This window comes from Sprattus sprattus (assembly GCF_963457725.1).
Source record: "Sprattus sprattus genome assembly, chromosome: 7".
In the NCBI taxonomy this organism is placed as follows: domain Eukaryota; kingdom Metazoa; phylum Chordata; class Actinopteri; order Clupeiformes; family Clupeidae; genus Sprattus; species Sprattus sprattus.
In genome coordinates this window covers 34,270,445-34,288,300 of record NC_137926.1, presented here as the reverse complement: position 1 = coordinate 34,288,300, position 17,856 = coordinate 34,270,445, and positions in this window count along the sequence as shown.

Genomic DNA, 17,856 nt, shown 5'->3' with positions numbered 1-17,856 from the left:
TATTTTTAGCATGTTTTTCTTCATCACTTTTCAACCCAAACTAGAGTTTAGACCTTCTGTATACTTGATGATGCACATATGAGTGATGACAGAAGTGTGGAACTGATGCTTCATTCCGAGTGATTCCGCTGAGCTATTTGTCTTCTAACTGCAGCTTAATCTTATTTGGATCACTGACTATTATTAGACAGCATTACCAGAGCTGGATAACACGAGGTGTTGGAAATACTATTGAGAAACCACGTGGTTGACAGTGCGCCTAAACACGAGGAAGAGAGCATAGAAACACACGTTTCAAGCGGTCAAGATGACAGGAATGAAGCAACGTCATCATTTCGCATGTTTGACATGTAAGTGAGTGAAAAAAGATGATGAACAACATGGGCAAGTATAAAGCATAATTAACTTGACCATGCAGGCCATTTGCTTCAATTCTGTAGATGATTTCTGGCATTTTGATTCATCCAAAATAAGGGAGAGAGTGTTTGTTTGCAGCACAGAGGAACATGATGATCTTTTCTGTAACTTGATATTGACTACAACAAAAGGGTTGATTGGAACTTAATTATGACATGATGAAGTTTTAAAACTGCAATTCATTTTCTGTGCTAACATTACTTGCCAGCCTTTGAGATCTATGAAATTACCATTGATTTAATTCATGGCATTCATGTGACTGCCATTATTTTTGAAGTGTTCAAATAAATACATTGGCAGGGAAATCCAAGTATGCAGAAAACATTACTCTCAAATATTTGTGAATTGTGACAATTTGTCATTATTTCTGGGTTAATTTATCAGACAGCACCGTATACATCCCTCTTGCTTGCATTTAGATGGCTTGTTCTGGCATTTTGCAGTAAATGTCTCTCTGTTGACAAGACCAATAACCTGTAATAAGCCAAGTCACTGGGGAGTATATTTCTGTAACAGAGACAATAACCCACAGAGTCAGTTGACCATAGATTGAACACAGGGAATAAAGTGAAAAGATGCTTAGCTAAAATACCAAATCCAATGTTCCTCTCTTTGCCGCCTTGTGAAATCATCCGAAAGATTCAAATCCATTTTTTCCTCAGTATACCACAGCTTGTCTGAAGAACATCTGAATTCTTTCAAGTCATTTACGTGGCTTCTGAACCTGGATACCATACAATAATTGACACTTGAGAAGTGCAAAGAAATAAATACTTACTTATAAGGTTACATCAATATCCATCCATCCATATGTATAGATCTGTCTACATAAAAGAAGAGTAGCGATATAGAAAGAATTGATACAGTCGTAATAGCTGAATGAATTGGACTGAGGCATGGTGTGACGGGTCTGAACATTTCATGTTGTGTATTCATTGAAACAATCCATTCAAAGGGAGCTCACATCTGGTGGGTACACTAGCAGGTCACAGCATTGAGAATATAAAAATATGTATGTTGCTGTCCTTTTTATGTATCTTTTTATTCCATTTGATGTATGGAAGCCATATTACTCTGATCTGGACTTTGCACAGAATGCTGTTGTAGAGACTATACTATGAGACAGTCCCTTTCCTTTGTCTTCTGGGGAGCTCTATGCTGTGTTTGCTCTGCATACTGTGTTTGTATGCTCCTTTAAGTATCAGTATTGAAGATGGTATACAGACATGTATCAACATGGGAGTCCTGTGAACTCTTTGAGACTTTTTTGTATTATATCTCCCAAATGTATTATTAGATTTGTGTTTATACTTACTAGATGTTTCCTAGTAGGTTAGTCAGAAATGGAGAGATAGGCAGTAAAGATATTCTGTTCATATGCTGGATGTATGTGTTCATGGGTTCATCAGACATTTAGGGATAAACACTTTAGGTATGAGGTGAGGGGTAGGACTGACAGGAAGATACACAGAGCAGAAAGGGTTAATGATCTACGTGGGAGAATGGATTTTATTTACTCAATGAACAGCAGGAGGAGGTGTTCTGATAAGACCAAATGGCATATGATCTGCCATTAATGGCCACTTACTAACAATACTTCGCTGATTCATGCAGATATCAGCAGGTGACTGAAATGACTGTTACACAAAAGTTTTTCTGAGGATGTTCTGGTAACTTTGAACATCTGCTGGAATTCTGCTCAATTGTTGGCCTTGCTAGTTATGTTACAAAAAACAGTCCTTCTTGTAATTTTACTGTCACAGACTATGTGGACCACAATTGTTTTGAAAATAATATTTGATTAACTGTTTGCAGGAGACCATACAACATACAATGACAGAATTTCTAGCAGACCACCTGCAGATCCAAGAGTCCCAACAGGCCTACTGTGAAGAGTCAATCATTCAGACTCAGAGAGGTGTCAAAGACCCCAGCACCCCATCTCCATCTCACATCCCAGGCAGCTCAGAAGGTCCCCCCTTGGGTCCAGAGTCCCCGGATCAGAAACTGGATGACGCAGATCCTGATCAGGACAGAGGGGACAGAATTCCAGCTGTGGTTGTCACAAAGGCCAGCGAGGTTGGTAATGTTACTTGTGTTCATCATAGTTTCACCACAGCTTTACATCACATTGTATAACTTACCCTGTTATTCCTTGGCACATTATTTAGGATTTCAGCTATGATGTTCATGTTGGTAGCTGGTATAAATAATTTAATGAAAGAAAAAGAGAGGCATAAGTGATAAATAAACAGAGGTTAGTTGGAAGGCTAATGAGTATATTGGACTCTACTACATGTTATTCAGTTTTTATTATACGGGTCCCCAGAATGCTGCAGACTGTTCCATTGGTTTGAATGGGTCACCCCACCGTTAAGTTCCGATCTTGCTTTATAATGACCACTGCAAAAAATGATGACCGCTGCCTGTGGCAACGGGTTTTGTGCTTCTTATTCACATATTTCATCATTCCACAAGTAATCCGTTCACTTATCACAACAGAAATGTATTGTTACTTGAACTCGGCTAGCAATACGTTGCTACGAACTTCAAAGTTCTATTTGCGTCAAAAACTATAATCTTTTCTCAGCAGAAGCCACAAAACGTTTTGGAGGAATGTCTTTTATCGATTTGGCAAGTATCCGTGTAAGCGTCATAATGTGTTGTCTGCCGGACGGTATCCGAAAATAAATCCCTTCAGGAATTATTTGTCTTGTTGAGTTTATTTTCCGATACTGACCGGTGGACTATACATTGGTAATTGCAGATTGCTCGGCATCCTTCAGCTACTTGCAGCAGGGCAAAATTCCACTGTATGAACTTGCATGGTATGTAATCTACAGTAGAGTACATAGTTTATACTAACTAGATAGATACAAAATTATTATTCATTATTATAAGGTTCATTGTAGATTTACAAAATCTGCTTTTGCAGGCTTTTTCTGTCTTAAGCAAGCAAGCTAGCTACGTATCTGGGCCCAATCTCAATACTTCCCCTTACCCCTTATCTTCCCCCTTACCCTTTAAATTGCGCGTTCATGTGAGAGCTAGTGGTGTCTCAATACCCAATTTGATCAAGATTAAGGGATAAGATTGAGGGCTATGTACCCCTTATTTTTAAGATTATCTGAGAGCTCACTTGCTCCTCCAAGGGCTATCCTAGAGCACATAGCGAAAACAGTTCGGGAATTTTCAAAAAAACATGGCTGCTTGAAGCGAGGAATATTTTACATGAATAAAGCTATCTACACAACTTTTTATATGTTTATAATGACTCGGTTTGATCTGAAATGTGCTACACGCACGATGCATAGTATTGAAGGTCTTAACTGAAGCTTTCAAACGGTAGTTTTAGGGTACAATTAGCGCGTATACCACCACTCCATTGGCTTATATGGTAGCTTGCCAACTAGATGCTACATACACTACATGTAAGTATTTTTGGCTTATAATTAATTTAAAAATGACGACAGTCTTGTTTCGTGCTCTACACAGTTGTATACATATATATTTGCAACCATGTTCTTCATTGAAACTTTTTTTAAATTGCTAGTTTCATAGCTCATACGTGACTGTATGAGCTATGAAACTAGCGATTTCGTACCCGAAACCGAGTGGCGTCTCATTTCATAGGGGAACGTTTTCAGCCCTTGGCCCTTACACTTGCAAGTGCTAGGGTTAAGACAAAGACAAAGACAAAGCAAAAGGGGCAAGGGGAAGAATCGAGATTCGGCCTAAGAATCAATTCTGAGAGAGATGGTCATCACTTAATTTGGCAGCAGAAATTGGCATGACTACTTATGATAGTCTTGTTCAGATTTCCTCCTTGAGGTCAGAAAAATTCTGGCATGCCCCTGGTAGAAATTGTATTTGTGGTCATAACAGCTGGCCTGCTTTTATTCCCAATACTTCATTGACATTGTACTCATAGTAGAGCATTGTTCTCCTTATTAGAGCATTGTACTTCTTATAGTAGAACATTGTCTGTGTCCTACTATATTTTTCAGAGATGTTATATTCACCGATACCATCTTGCACCAACTATGACGAAGCCACAAGATTCAGCATCCATTTGTAATCTTGTAGTTTATGGAGAAACAGACTGCACATAGGGCTACTTTCTAATTTTCCACACATTTTCCGTAAAACTTAGTATTCATATATTTTGATTTATGCATTTTCATTACAAAAAAAAAATCCTTATTTAAATGAGGAATACTTTGAACATTTCTTTTTGTACATCAGACCTTTTCTCCTGATATTTGCTGCCTCTGTTCTTCATCTAAATGATGTCTTTGATCCTTTTCAGTTAAATGTGTAGTTGGCAGCCCCCCACCACCCTCCACACACACACACACACACACACCTACACACACCTACACACACACATCACATGTGTAAACATGTGCAACTTGCTCTGTTTTATCTGTTTCTCATCTAAATGATTCTTCTGAGTTCGAAGACAGCAGATTCTACATGCCATGGTTGCAGGATGCACAGTTCAAGGTTGACCAACAGTAAATAAATGTAGTCCACGAGCTCCACTGGCATCGGTCCAACACTGTGGTAGATGTCACTTTCTCCGAGCCAAAGAAGATAGGGTTGCACACAGGGGAGTGCGCAGAGGACAAAGACAGTGTGTCCTTTTATCATGACAAGAGAGCACTGCAGACTGCTGCTTGAAGTTCTGTTGGCTGTTGGTATTATACTGAAGCATTAATGGCATTGCCTTCCTCCATAGCGTGATGTGAAATCTTGATGTGAAATCAGTTTTGTCTTCCATATTATTTTAACATTTGGGATTTGTTGATAAATTAATTATAGAATAATAAGTAAAATCTTAAAAAAGTAGACTCATATCTGAACTCCATGGCTTTAGTGAGGTTATTGAATCCCTAATATTGGATGTAGCATGTTTGCAGTATGTGTTTGACTATGTAGAATGCTACAGCATGTGTGATGTTTGTTTGTCATAGGGTGGAACACTAGAAGACACTGACAAACCGTTTGTTAATTCGGCTTTTTCTCTGTCTACCTCGCAGCTTGTTCCAGTGGACAGGGTTGACATTGCCAGTGTTTGTTGAAACACTAGGTATGAAACTTACGATGGCTCATTGCATTCACTCAATAATAAAAATTTCACCATGCTATCTCATAATTATGAGATAAGTATCTCATAATTATGAGATAGTATCTCGTAATTATGAGATAATTATCTCATAATTATGAGATACTATCTCGTAATTATGAGATACTTATCTCATAATTATGAGATACTATCTCGTAATTATGAGATACTATCTCGTAATTATGAGATAATTATCTCATAATTATGAGATAACCTGGTGATTTTTTTTTTTTTTACTGGTGTTCTGACCATCAGTAGTGTTGCCAGATTGGGCGGTTTCCCACCCAATTGAGCTGCTTAGGATGGCCGTCTGCGGGTAAAAATGGGTAAAAAGGGTATTTGGGTGGGTTTTTCTGCAGATTTCTGGCCATAGAAAGCAATAGAATTTAGTTAAAATTGGGCGGGATTGGGTGCTTCCAGGTGGATTTTGAGCATTTTTGGGCTGAACATCATCAGTCTCACCTGGCAACCGTGCAGTTGCTTATGTTAATCCCATCCATTTTGAGAAAGCGTAATATTTCCCAGTGCCTCATTCCAAGAAGGAAATAAAAACAAATTCCACGAGAGACATCCATTATTGCCTTATTCACAGTCAGAAGTCACTACATACAAACTAAAGCTGCTGAGTCAATACATGGGTTTCTTGTATACAAACATTGAAGGCTGCGCGCGCAAATCCGCGGCAGAAAGCCATACCCTAATACAAATGAATACAGAAAGCCCAGTTTAAATGTATTATTTATTACTTATTTAGCCTACCGATCCCTATTCTGTTGCCATGAATGCTTGCACACACCCTCAACATATTCCCAAACGTAACCTTGTACATTGTTGAGACATTGTCTATATTTTATTTGACGTTAAGATGCTGGCTGTTTGCTAAGGTGGTCACTATGTTTACGTTACTTTACTACTTTTGAGACTCACACTATACAGTCACAAAATACTGTTCATACTATACAGGCTGGTTGATTTTCAACATGGATAATGTGGGAAGCCTTTGTGCCCCTGATCGTGCTGACTACAACAAAAAATATACACTTCAGAATGGCGAGATCTTAAATCCATAAACAATCGACGAAGATCGGTGGATTTGATCATACAAAATGGCCAGCTATTGAATGTCCTGACATGTATAACCATCTTATCTAGACACCAAGTGTGTTCACAGAAGAAAAGATGCGTGCTTACAAATCTCTTGATGCTTACAACTATGTGTTATGTGGTCAGGTAAAAAAAAAAAAAGGAACTATTGATGCTGCACCAGAGTTAAGCGTCCTTAGATCAAATGTGCTCCCTCTTGAAGGCACTAGCCAAACCCACGATGCCTGGGTACATGTAAATAAGACATGACAGATGAACAATTATTTATTTCTCAATATTTATTGATTAACATTGAACGCCACATCGAGAGAGAGCAAGCGCACAAAAGTATCTTGCAAGCATATAATGGAAAATTGTTGTAAGGATTCTCTGACATGCATGCTAGCAACGGTATTAGTTAGCTGCGACTCAACAAGCAAACTGCAACTTTTCTGATTGATATAGTAGACCTGACCCTTGCTTGATCTACAATCTGCATCGAAGTTGAAATGGGATGTATTATCAAACTGACATATCATAACAACATTAACTAGAGCTAGCATTGCTAGCTACCGCTAGCGTGCTATCAGCTAGCTAGGTTCTAGTTACCACCTGTTTTACTGAACCAAAGCTACACCATTGAACAGTTTAACGGTAATTGATGAATTAACGTGAACATGGACATTGACTGGTCATGCAGTGTTCATTTTACACTTGATCAAAGATAACTAGCTCTAACAAACAACTTATTAAATGTGCACTGCATACGTTCTTCTCCTTGTGGACCACCTGGACCTCAAACCGCCCTTCTTATAGCATAACCACCTTAACGCATAACCACCTTCTGTTCATGGCAAATGGATGCCTTTTCCTGGGTATACTGAACATCCTTATCCCATTGCCAACTCTGTTAGTACAGTTCACAACACAGCAACACCTTTTCATTTAGCCTTCATGACATTTCCTCACCCGCTTATACACAACACCTTGCTTCTTTCTGCCGTGAGTCTGCGCGCGCATACAGGACAGCTCATGCAGATAAAAAAAAAAAAAAAATTCACCAGGTTATCTCATAATTATGAGATAACTATTATGAGATAGTTATCTCATAATTATGAGATAACCTGGTGAAATTTTTATTATTGAGTGAATGCAATGAGCCATCGTAGAAACTAGTAGTCTGTGCAGAGAAAAAGAACACTATCCCAAAAGAAGGTCAGCATATGAAATTGAGACCTTGGTAGTGTGACCACTAAAGCCCTTGTGATATGTTGACCTCTAAGTCAGATCATTGGATGGCCACTATTTCTCTCCTTGATAGAATTGCTACTGAGATTTTGTTTGATTAGAATTAATATAGGGGGTTAACCTATATGTGCCCATCCAGTGCTTTGAGAAAGTGGTATTAATGAGGCGAAAGGGTTGAACAGCTCTCTGTGATGATATTTTCACGGTAATATCATGGACACTTGTACTCCAGCTATGCAGGAGTAAAAATCATCCTATCATCCTATATGCCCCAAAAGCCTCCTACTTCTGTGCTCCAAAGACAATCTGCACCTTATTCTCGTATATCCCGCAATGAGATGTTTATGAGGGTGTAAGTCCGGCAGGCATGAATTCTCAGAAGGAGCATCTGTAAATGTTGAGATCTTCTGTTCAGATTACGGTGACAATACATTATGTTTATGTTAAGTGCTCAGTGATGAAAAAACAATATAGATTTGTATTGTTGCATAAAGGTAATGCAATTATTAATATTTTAATTCACAAACAAATCTCAACTTTACGGTCTTATGTTATTATGTTGATGAAACGAGCTTGATTTAAAGTTTACCCAGTCTTGTGTACGGCAGGCGTTGTACTCTGACAATTATACCCATATTCTCAGCAAACACCTAGACATGGTGCATATCACTGGGGATGCAGACGGGAGGCTTTGATGGAGAAGGTCTGGTGTTCACCGAACCCTTTCGCATATATATGGAATATTTGAATATCGAAAGCAATATTTTGCATTCAAATGAGTTCTGCCTGTCTGCCTGATGGACAATTCTAACATGACCCCAGCCTTCTTTTGCATGTAACCCAAACTTAACTGTCAAAATAATCTCATTTTCCTTCACTTTTGGGAGCTCAGTACCTAGCGATTCATTGGGAAAATGCCTCTGCTATGGAGATACTCAAGGAACCAGGGCAGTATTAGTTAAATCGTTTAATTAAATTTGGCAAGTGTGTGATTACACATTAGCAAGGAGTTAAGTATACATGTATACTAGGTAACATATATTATTGGTCTTTAAATAATATTTCGTCAATATTAGAAAACAGTGCAATATTTACAATATACAGTATCTACTATTTTGTAGTACTATGTACTATATTAATATAAACATTAATGTAAACAGACAAGAATGTTTTATCACATGTATTTTCAGAGACAAACCAGATAAAGGTCTAAGATTTGGATTAAATAGGCCGAAACCGCACCTGTAAAGGTTCTCATATTCAGCTCAGTTCTTCAGGTGCTACCATTACTGTTTAAAGATGTCGTTGCTCTCTGGCTGGTCTTCATCACATTTGAGGTGGATTTGGACAGAATGTTGTCTGGTGATGGCCAGGTGAGGTTCACAATTTCAGGTATAAATGTAGAGGTGCGTTTTCTACGTACTGACCCTCAGTAGTGCAAAAAATGGTCAAATGGTGATGTCTGAGGTTGTGCACTAACTAGCAGGTACTTCTAAATTGAATTCTGCCACAGCTAAGCTCTGACAGTCTCCATTAGCCTCTCCAGTTTGTGTGGGTGTGTGTATGTGTGCGTGCTTACTGAAGTGCACAGTCACTCAATATGTTCACCGAATTGCCTGTGAGAGGGAAATGTATTTAAAAGAAATTGACTTCAGAGATTGGGGGAAATAAATGATACTCATATCATGCGTGAAGTTATTCTGAGTATTCAGAAGGACACAAAATAAATGCTTTTCCTTGAGTGGAGATACCAGAAAACTCCTATTAATGCAAATAAGATTAGCCACAGCATTTGTCTCCATAAACAATTCCTAGCACCGTGTTCAGCTGGTCTGCACTCTGAAAATCTGCTGCCATCTACCTGCACAGATGAAATGGACAACATTTCAGCATTTGTAATCAAAGCTTTCAACTCATTCTTCATTTTTACTTAATTGATGTATATAGCCACTTCCCCTTATGTCTCTGCAAAAAAGAATTACATTTTTGAGCGTTTTTAAAGATGTGGTGAATATAAACTTGTGTGTGGATTTATTTTTCTGAAGTCTATCACTTAAGTCTAGCACTATTTGTTATCCTAAAACCCTAAAATTCGTTTAAAACCATACTTACTAAATTGTTACATTCTCTGTGTTTAAAAAAACAAGATGATTAATATTTAGAAACAGTCTGTATTTTATGTTATGACAGCACAATTGAGCTGTATAGACCTTGAGTAGGTATTCATTCTTCATGAGGGATACAAAGGATGCTGTTTTCACAACAGTGTCATTTGTCAGGCGAAGACGCAAGCTCAAACCCCCAGAAACATACATGAAAGGCAATGTTTGTTGGCCTTCAGTATCAGTAATGGTTGGAAAAGAGGAGAAAGTTGAACCATGTTTACAGCACATTTAGGTCCACATTTTGAAGAGGCTTTCAGATCGGATGGTATCTGAGAGAGTTTTAATCGGTTATTACCTGACTTTTTTCACCTCAAGGACACCAACTTAAAAAAAATCATAGCAAAACTGTTAACCCTTGTTTATACATGGAACAAATACTGACCCTTTTAGAAGAGTTTATTCATTTTTGTGACGATGGATGTGGTTCCATTTTGCCAGTGTTCGAGACCCTCTTCTCTCTGTTGTCCTCTTGCTCTTGCTCTGTACTCTACGTGTTGGACCAGGACCTGTCAAGTCTCGTTTATCCCTAAGACTCACAGATTTTAAGCAGAGTTTTATACTCTGGGGTGGCAACATTCATTCCATTTTCCACTTTTTGACATTTGTTTTTTGCAGGCAACTAGTTTTGGCATAACCTTCAAATTAGTTTTGACATTAACTGGCCATGTAAAGGACAGATAAAAACACATGTCATTCCCACCAGCCACTCCAGCTACTGTATGTACGGTGTAGTTTTGTGGACAGGGATGGACCACGCTGCAAAAACATAAGAGAAGCTTTATCAGCATGTCAGCGCCAAGTATTTCACTGAAAGACATCAACTAAATCTAAAGCAAAAAAAAACTGTTCCATAAGTTTAAAAAAGTAGGGAAACAAAAAATGCACAAATAACAGGTAACTTTTTTCAGTGCTTGCCAGCAAGATACCAGTTTAAGTGTTGTTGATGTTTGCAAAGGTTTCACCTTTTTGGTTGTTTGGTCACCAGTGTCATAACTCCTTACTGATACTTTAAATGAGAAATACTGAGAAATTGATGTGTGTAGGACAACACTATATAAACTTTTTCCAGACAGAGCTCTGTTGTGAGCTATCCCTTAGGACAGTTTTCTCACAGATGGATCTTTGATAGCTCAGAAGACCTAGATGTGACACTCATTATTGTTTCATTTCTGTATCAATTAAATGACTGATATTTCTCATACAAGTCTTTAGAAACATTTTGAAACCAAAATGATGTAAGGCACTTTATTGTTAGAATCCACCATAATTGACAAAAAGTCTCCTAGCTATCCCTTTCCAGAACAGCTTTGAACAGTTATCGTCTAGTAAATTAACTTTTTTGTTTTGAAAATATGTTCCCCGTCTCCAAACACCAAAGTTGTCAGAGGAGGTAATATTGAGACGGCTAAACTGCATGGTTCTAGATAGGAGACATTTGATTCATATAGAAATCTGAGAAGCAGGAGATTTAAGCCTTAATTTCAGTTGTTGTATAAGAGGAAATAAGGAGATCTATTTTTAGATTTTCTTTTCTAAAGGGAAGTTATGTGCTTTTTATTGGGTGGGTATGCCCTCCCTGGAATCCATTGCCCGCTCCCGCTACCTTAGCAGGGCCAATAACATCTTAAAAGACTCCTCTCACCCAGGCCACCACCTGTTTACTCTCCTACCTTCAGGCAGACGGTACTTTAGAGCAAGGACCACACGTCTTAGGAACAGTTTTTTCCCTACGGCCATCAGAACACTAAATACAGTCATGCACTAAACTTCACTTTAATGATTGACTGCAAGTCACACATACCATCTCTGTATTTCTTTATTTCTTATTCTGTGTACTGGTGTTGTATATATTGTATATAAGTATATATATATTCTGTTATGCTGTGTGCTGTTGCTGTATATATTGTATGATAATAGGTACTTTAATATATTCCACAGTGCTTTGTTGCACACTTAATATTTATATATATTTTATGCTATTCCTACCGTTTTTAGATATGCAATATTGTTGTGTTATATGTTGTTGTTGTGTTATATGTTGTCCCTCGTCGCACCAACAGGAGAAGCACTCCAAATTTCGTTGTATGTAAATACAATGACAATAAAGGCTTTTCTATTCTATTCTATTCTATTTCTATATGCTATATCATCTGGATGTTGGCCAAATGTATTTACATTTATTTTCAGTTATTTGAGTTGTTTTTGCCCTGGGTCTGAGCTGCTTATTCACTGTATATACATATCAAATGCACTTGAAAAGTGTCATCATACTAAGCTGCAACAATTCTGCAAGGGTTCATAGTGAACCAAATGACTCAATCTGCACCGTATTGCAGTCTAATCTTGAATAAATACAGAGGGTTATCCATGGCATGCGTTTGACATAAATGCATTTGTCACACCTTAAACTTTTGGTAGTTAAAAGAACCTTTTTCCTAATGTGGGTTTTCTCTCATTCTCTGCTCTTTCTCTGAACCTAAGGGAGAATGTCACAGTCTTAGAAGTGAGTTGTGATTGCAACAGCCTCTCAGAATCTATTTGTAAAGCTTGCTCAGGTGCAGTTTGGCTGCAATAACATTCTTAGAAATTCCTTCCATTTCTTCCATTTCTCTTTCAACAATGTCCCTACCCATAGGTTGGACAGTGTCCACAGAAAAACTAACATGGAATCATTCTAAATGTATAAATGAGTGTCTGCTCAGATTTGGTGTTCTGTTTTAAGAAGTACAGTTCACCAGCTTTAAAGCCACCCTTGATTCATCCCCTGTCAGGATTGTGTGTGTGTCTACTCTCTGGCTGTCAGGGTGCTGTGGAATCACAGAGTTGTTTCTATCCTTTGATATGTCACAGATACAGAGAGGTACGATGACAAAAGGTGCTCCTGTCTCCTTAAACTCCTTCCCTCCCCCACGCTAAGAATAAAGTCCTTCTCATGCAGTAGGAGTGTTGGCACTGCTGCTTAATGATGTGCCTACTTCAATGATGTGCCTACTTCAATGCTGTGCATACTTCAATGCTGTACATACTTCAATACTGCCTAGTGTTTCAGTGGTCACGCAGTCCTTTGCAGGTCTTACCTGACATGTACTGTACATTTTTTTATTTCTAGAATCTTTTCAAGGCCTAAGACTTTTTTAATGATAGGTCTGTGTATTTCACAAGGTATCGTAATCTTAGGTTTTTGAACACAGCAAACACAGCAACCAATGAATTTTAGTTGCACAGAAATTATATTCAGTCCTTGAAGAGTCATTGAGAAGTCATCTCCAAAACTGATTAGGAGAGGGATATTTTAAGTATATCCAAGTGAGCTACATTCAGTGAGCTATTTTCTCTGTTTTGCAAAATGGCTTCTGCAAGTGTAGCCATATTAGCATTTCTTTTTATCTATTTCCAGTTACTGTAGTCAGGAATCCCCACCTGACATTCAGCGTGAAGACAACATAATCAGTGGTCAGGGATGGCCATCTCCTCGGAAGGTTCCTGATTGGTTAATTTATCTAGATTACTGTGGATCTAAGTGGGAAAATTAATTGAACGGACCAGTTTTGTTATATAATTGTGTGCCCCCAAGGGTATGCCATCACCTGAACAAATTTGGAACTGATAACACTTCCCAATCAAAAGTTAGAAGATAAATAATCGGTGACCTCTCCATACTGTTCCGTGACTTTTGCTGCCTTCTGATTCTCCCAGACTCTCTATTTCAATCTTTCTCGTCATCCAACCGTTGAAGCTCTTCCAATACTGCTGTTACCCCATAAAAACAATCTTTTTGGGAGCTGTTTCTCTGTTTTATTTTTAGAAGCCATGATGATGTAGAATAAATGTGTTTCGTTGTACAACTGCAATTCGTTATAGAACTGTCTAAAACTTGCGTGGCTAAATGGCAAACAAATGCACGTGAATTACTGATTTCATCCCACCTTCGCTGTTGTGCACTCGGATATCTTTGCATCTCATTGGTCTACAGTCATGATTGACACACGTGTGGACCAGTCAATGAAAGTATTAGTTTATGTTTTCCACGTACAGACTTAGCATAGTTTACCATAGCAACCATAGGCATATGATAACAACTGAAAACTAGTCTTGGGTGCACGCGTTGTGTCAGACTGACAGGTCAGTCAACCTATGATATTAGTTACAGGTTCGCGTATCTTGCTGGCTGATTGGGTTATTATCCTGATAAGCAAGGGGTCATTGAAGAGCTTAGATCAGGGTACGGGTACTCAAGTAGAAATGGTGAGGGGCCACAAAAAAAAATGTCAGTGACTCAAGGGGCCATTTATTGGGACCGTGTACGTCCGATAACGTATCATAACATAACGTATGTATAACATTTACAACATTTTATAACATAACATTTCCTTTTTTATTAAAAACAAAAATATTTCCTAAATTAAAAATATAATTTTAATTTGGGCATATATTAAAATAAATAACTAAATAAAACCAAACATAACCCTGTTCAAGATAAAAAAAACAAATAGCCTTCAGACAGCCCATTTTTGTGCTTTGTTAACCAAACTATTTCACATTTCTCACATGTCCCCTTTAATGGGAGAATTGGCCTCTGCTCTCTTTGGCCAATGCTTTAAACCTGGGCTGGTATGGTGTGATTGCCAGGGAGACACACTGATGCACGTGCTCGTTGGTTAGGCGACTCCGGTACTGATTTTTGATGAAGTTCATTTTTGAGAATGCAGATTCACATCTGTATGTGGATCCAAACATTGTAAGGATGTGCACTGCCATCCTAGCCTGACGATGTCATACTCATGATTCTAGTCAGAATATGAGTCTGATACCGAACCTTTGGGCTGTGATTATGGGGCGTGTTTCAACGAACCAGGAAAGAAAATGCCTATTCGCTGAATTGGATACATAGAACCAATCAGAGCAACGTAGTATTGCCATCTAATAGATTAAACTTTTACCTGATCCCGTAGGAAGGACGGCAAAAACATCTTTTCAATCGACAAATGCCTTGATCGCGTTTCTCTGTTCCTCTTTCAAAATGAATGCGCTGTCAATGTCTGTTGAGATATGCCTGCTCACGTTAATTAATTAGCATTAAGGCTACAAGCTACAGTTTGTTTCAATGGGTTTTTTGTGTACGCGTTAGCAATGATCTAACAATAATGGTCTAGAGAGCTTTAGTTAAGACAAACAATACTCTGCAACATTCGTGTTGCACATGCACAACTAACCGAGTCAATGTAGACATAAAAAAGTCGGGAGTATGGTTGAGTATTATATGTGTTATGTTGTCTTACTTGTGTATATGTGTATCTGTTTCTTGTATGAAATATAAAATACAATAAAAAAATTGATCACAAAAAAAACAGTTTATAACTACGCACTAACAAAGGGGGATCCGCCCGTCAGAAGCAATTATAAGTGTCATCCATAAGGATAATAAAGACCCAACCCAATGTGCATCCTATCGTCCTATCAGTCTCTTATGCATAGATCTTAAAATACTTACTTCAATTATAGCAAAGAGAATTCAAAAATACATACATAAACTTGTGAAACCAGATCAGACCGGTTTCATTAATAATCGCCAAGGCGTTGATAATGTCAGAAGAGCCCTGAACTTACAAGCAAGTGCAGCCAAAAGGGATACTCCTTCAATGCTTTTCAGCTTAGATGCTGAGAAGGCATTTGATAGGGTTGACTGGACCTTTCTCCAGCAGACCCTCAGATATATGGGCTTCAATAATACATTTGCCAAGTGGATTGGTATATTCTATAAAAACCCAGATCCAAAGTCAGAGTAAACGGTCATTGCTCCAACTTCTTCCCCCTGGGGCGTGATACCCGCCAGGGAGATTCTATGTCCCCTTCTCTATTCGCATTGAGCATTGAGCCACTAGCAGAATTAATAAGAACCAATCCCCTCATACAAGGCATATCCGATGAAGGAATGATTCAACATAAATTAGCTTTATTCGCAGATGACATACTTTTATTCTTAGAACGCCCCTTGGTATCTATTCCGGCACTTCTAAATAGCTTATATGATTACAGTGCTGTGTCAGGATATAAGATCAATGTAAATAAATCTGAAGCCATGATGATAAGTGGTGAATGGCCTTCACAATTAGATGAGTTGGTTTCGTTCAGGAGATCTAAGCAGGGATTTAGATATTTAGGCGTTATTCTCACTCCAAAACCAACAAAACTATATTCTGAAAACTATAGCAGACTGGTTAGGGAGATCAATCAAGATCTTACCAGATGGGATGTATTGCCCTTGTCACTTTTTGGTCGGATAGAGTCGGTTAGAATGAATATCCTACCAAGACTCCTTTTCCTGTTTCAGTCTCTACCTATTCTAGTTCCACAATCCACATTTAAACTGCTTGAAAAACTTATATCTAAATTCATATGGCAAAACAGGAGGCCCAGAATTCGTCTGAAAATATTGATGGCAAGCAAAGAGAAAGGAGGACTGGGTCTACCTAATCTAAAAATGTATTACTGGGCAGCCCAGCTTAGAGCAATAGTGGCGTGGATTGTCAAGGATGAGGAGAATAGGTGGGTATCTATTGAACAGAACTCTTTACCAGGGATATAAATATCTACTCTTCCATTTCCAAGTCAGCAGTCTCAGAAAAAAATCTAAATAGATAACATATGGGTAAAACACACACTAAAGGTCTGGAACAATGTCCAAAAGCAACTAAAGGGAACTGTAGCCTTGTCAAGGGCAATACCCATTCTAGGAAACATAGAGTTTCTCCCATCTGGTTGATAATACCTACAGAAGATGGGCTGAGAAGGGACTTAAAATTATGAATCAATTATTTGATGGAAATACTTTAAAATCTTTTTCACAACTCCAAGACAAATTTGACTTGCCCTCAAGTGACCTATATAGATATCTACAGATACAACACTACATTACGAAGCACACAGACTGGGATAGTATTAAAAGAGACCCTATTAATATTGAGATCCACTTCATACATAGTTTTCAGCAATCTGTGTCAACAAAGCACCAAGTGTCTCAAATGTACAAAAGGTTGATGATAGACATGTCAGATAACACCTTACATATTAAAGGACAATGGGAAATGGAACTTAACACAACTATAGATGATGACACATGTAAGGAATAACGGCCGACGAGCTGTACAGTTCTACAAAGGTAATGGACGCTGCGGGGCAAAGAACTCCACGACGCGCGCAGCTCCGCGAAGTCCATTACCTTTGTAGAATTGTACAGCTCGGAGGCCGTTATCCCGCTTATCTCCCGTTTACAGCATCCAAAAGTGTTTTTATTATTATTATTTAGAATTTCCTTTAACTTTAGGAAACTTAATATGCATAATACCCTGATGAATTCTTGATTTGAAGCCTAGTGCTCCCGTTAGAGAAAGTAGTGAGAAAGTAGTGCGTGGAACTGGTCTTATTATATGACCTTTAGTCTCCCCGGGCATTGCTGCAAATTGACACTCATGAGCTCACCTCTGTAAACGGACACACGGACACAGGTGTTGTTCATAAGGTTTTACTATTTAAAGTTGAACTCCACGTTTCCGTTGATGGTGAAGTTGGACAGAGCAACAAGGAGGTCAAGTTTGGTGATTTTGGTCGAAGGCTCACAATCGAGCCGGCGAGTTAGCCGTGTGAGCTACTATCTGTTTGAATGGATTTTTGGTCTAAGCGTTAGCAGCCGCCTACAAATAATATTCGAGACTTTCAGTTAAGACTTACAATACTCTGCAACATTCGTGTAGCACATAAACAGCTAACGAGTCAATTTAGACATATAAAAAGTTGTGTAGATAGCTTAATTCACAT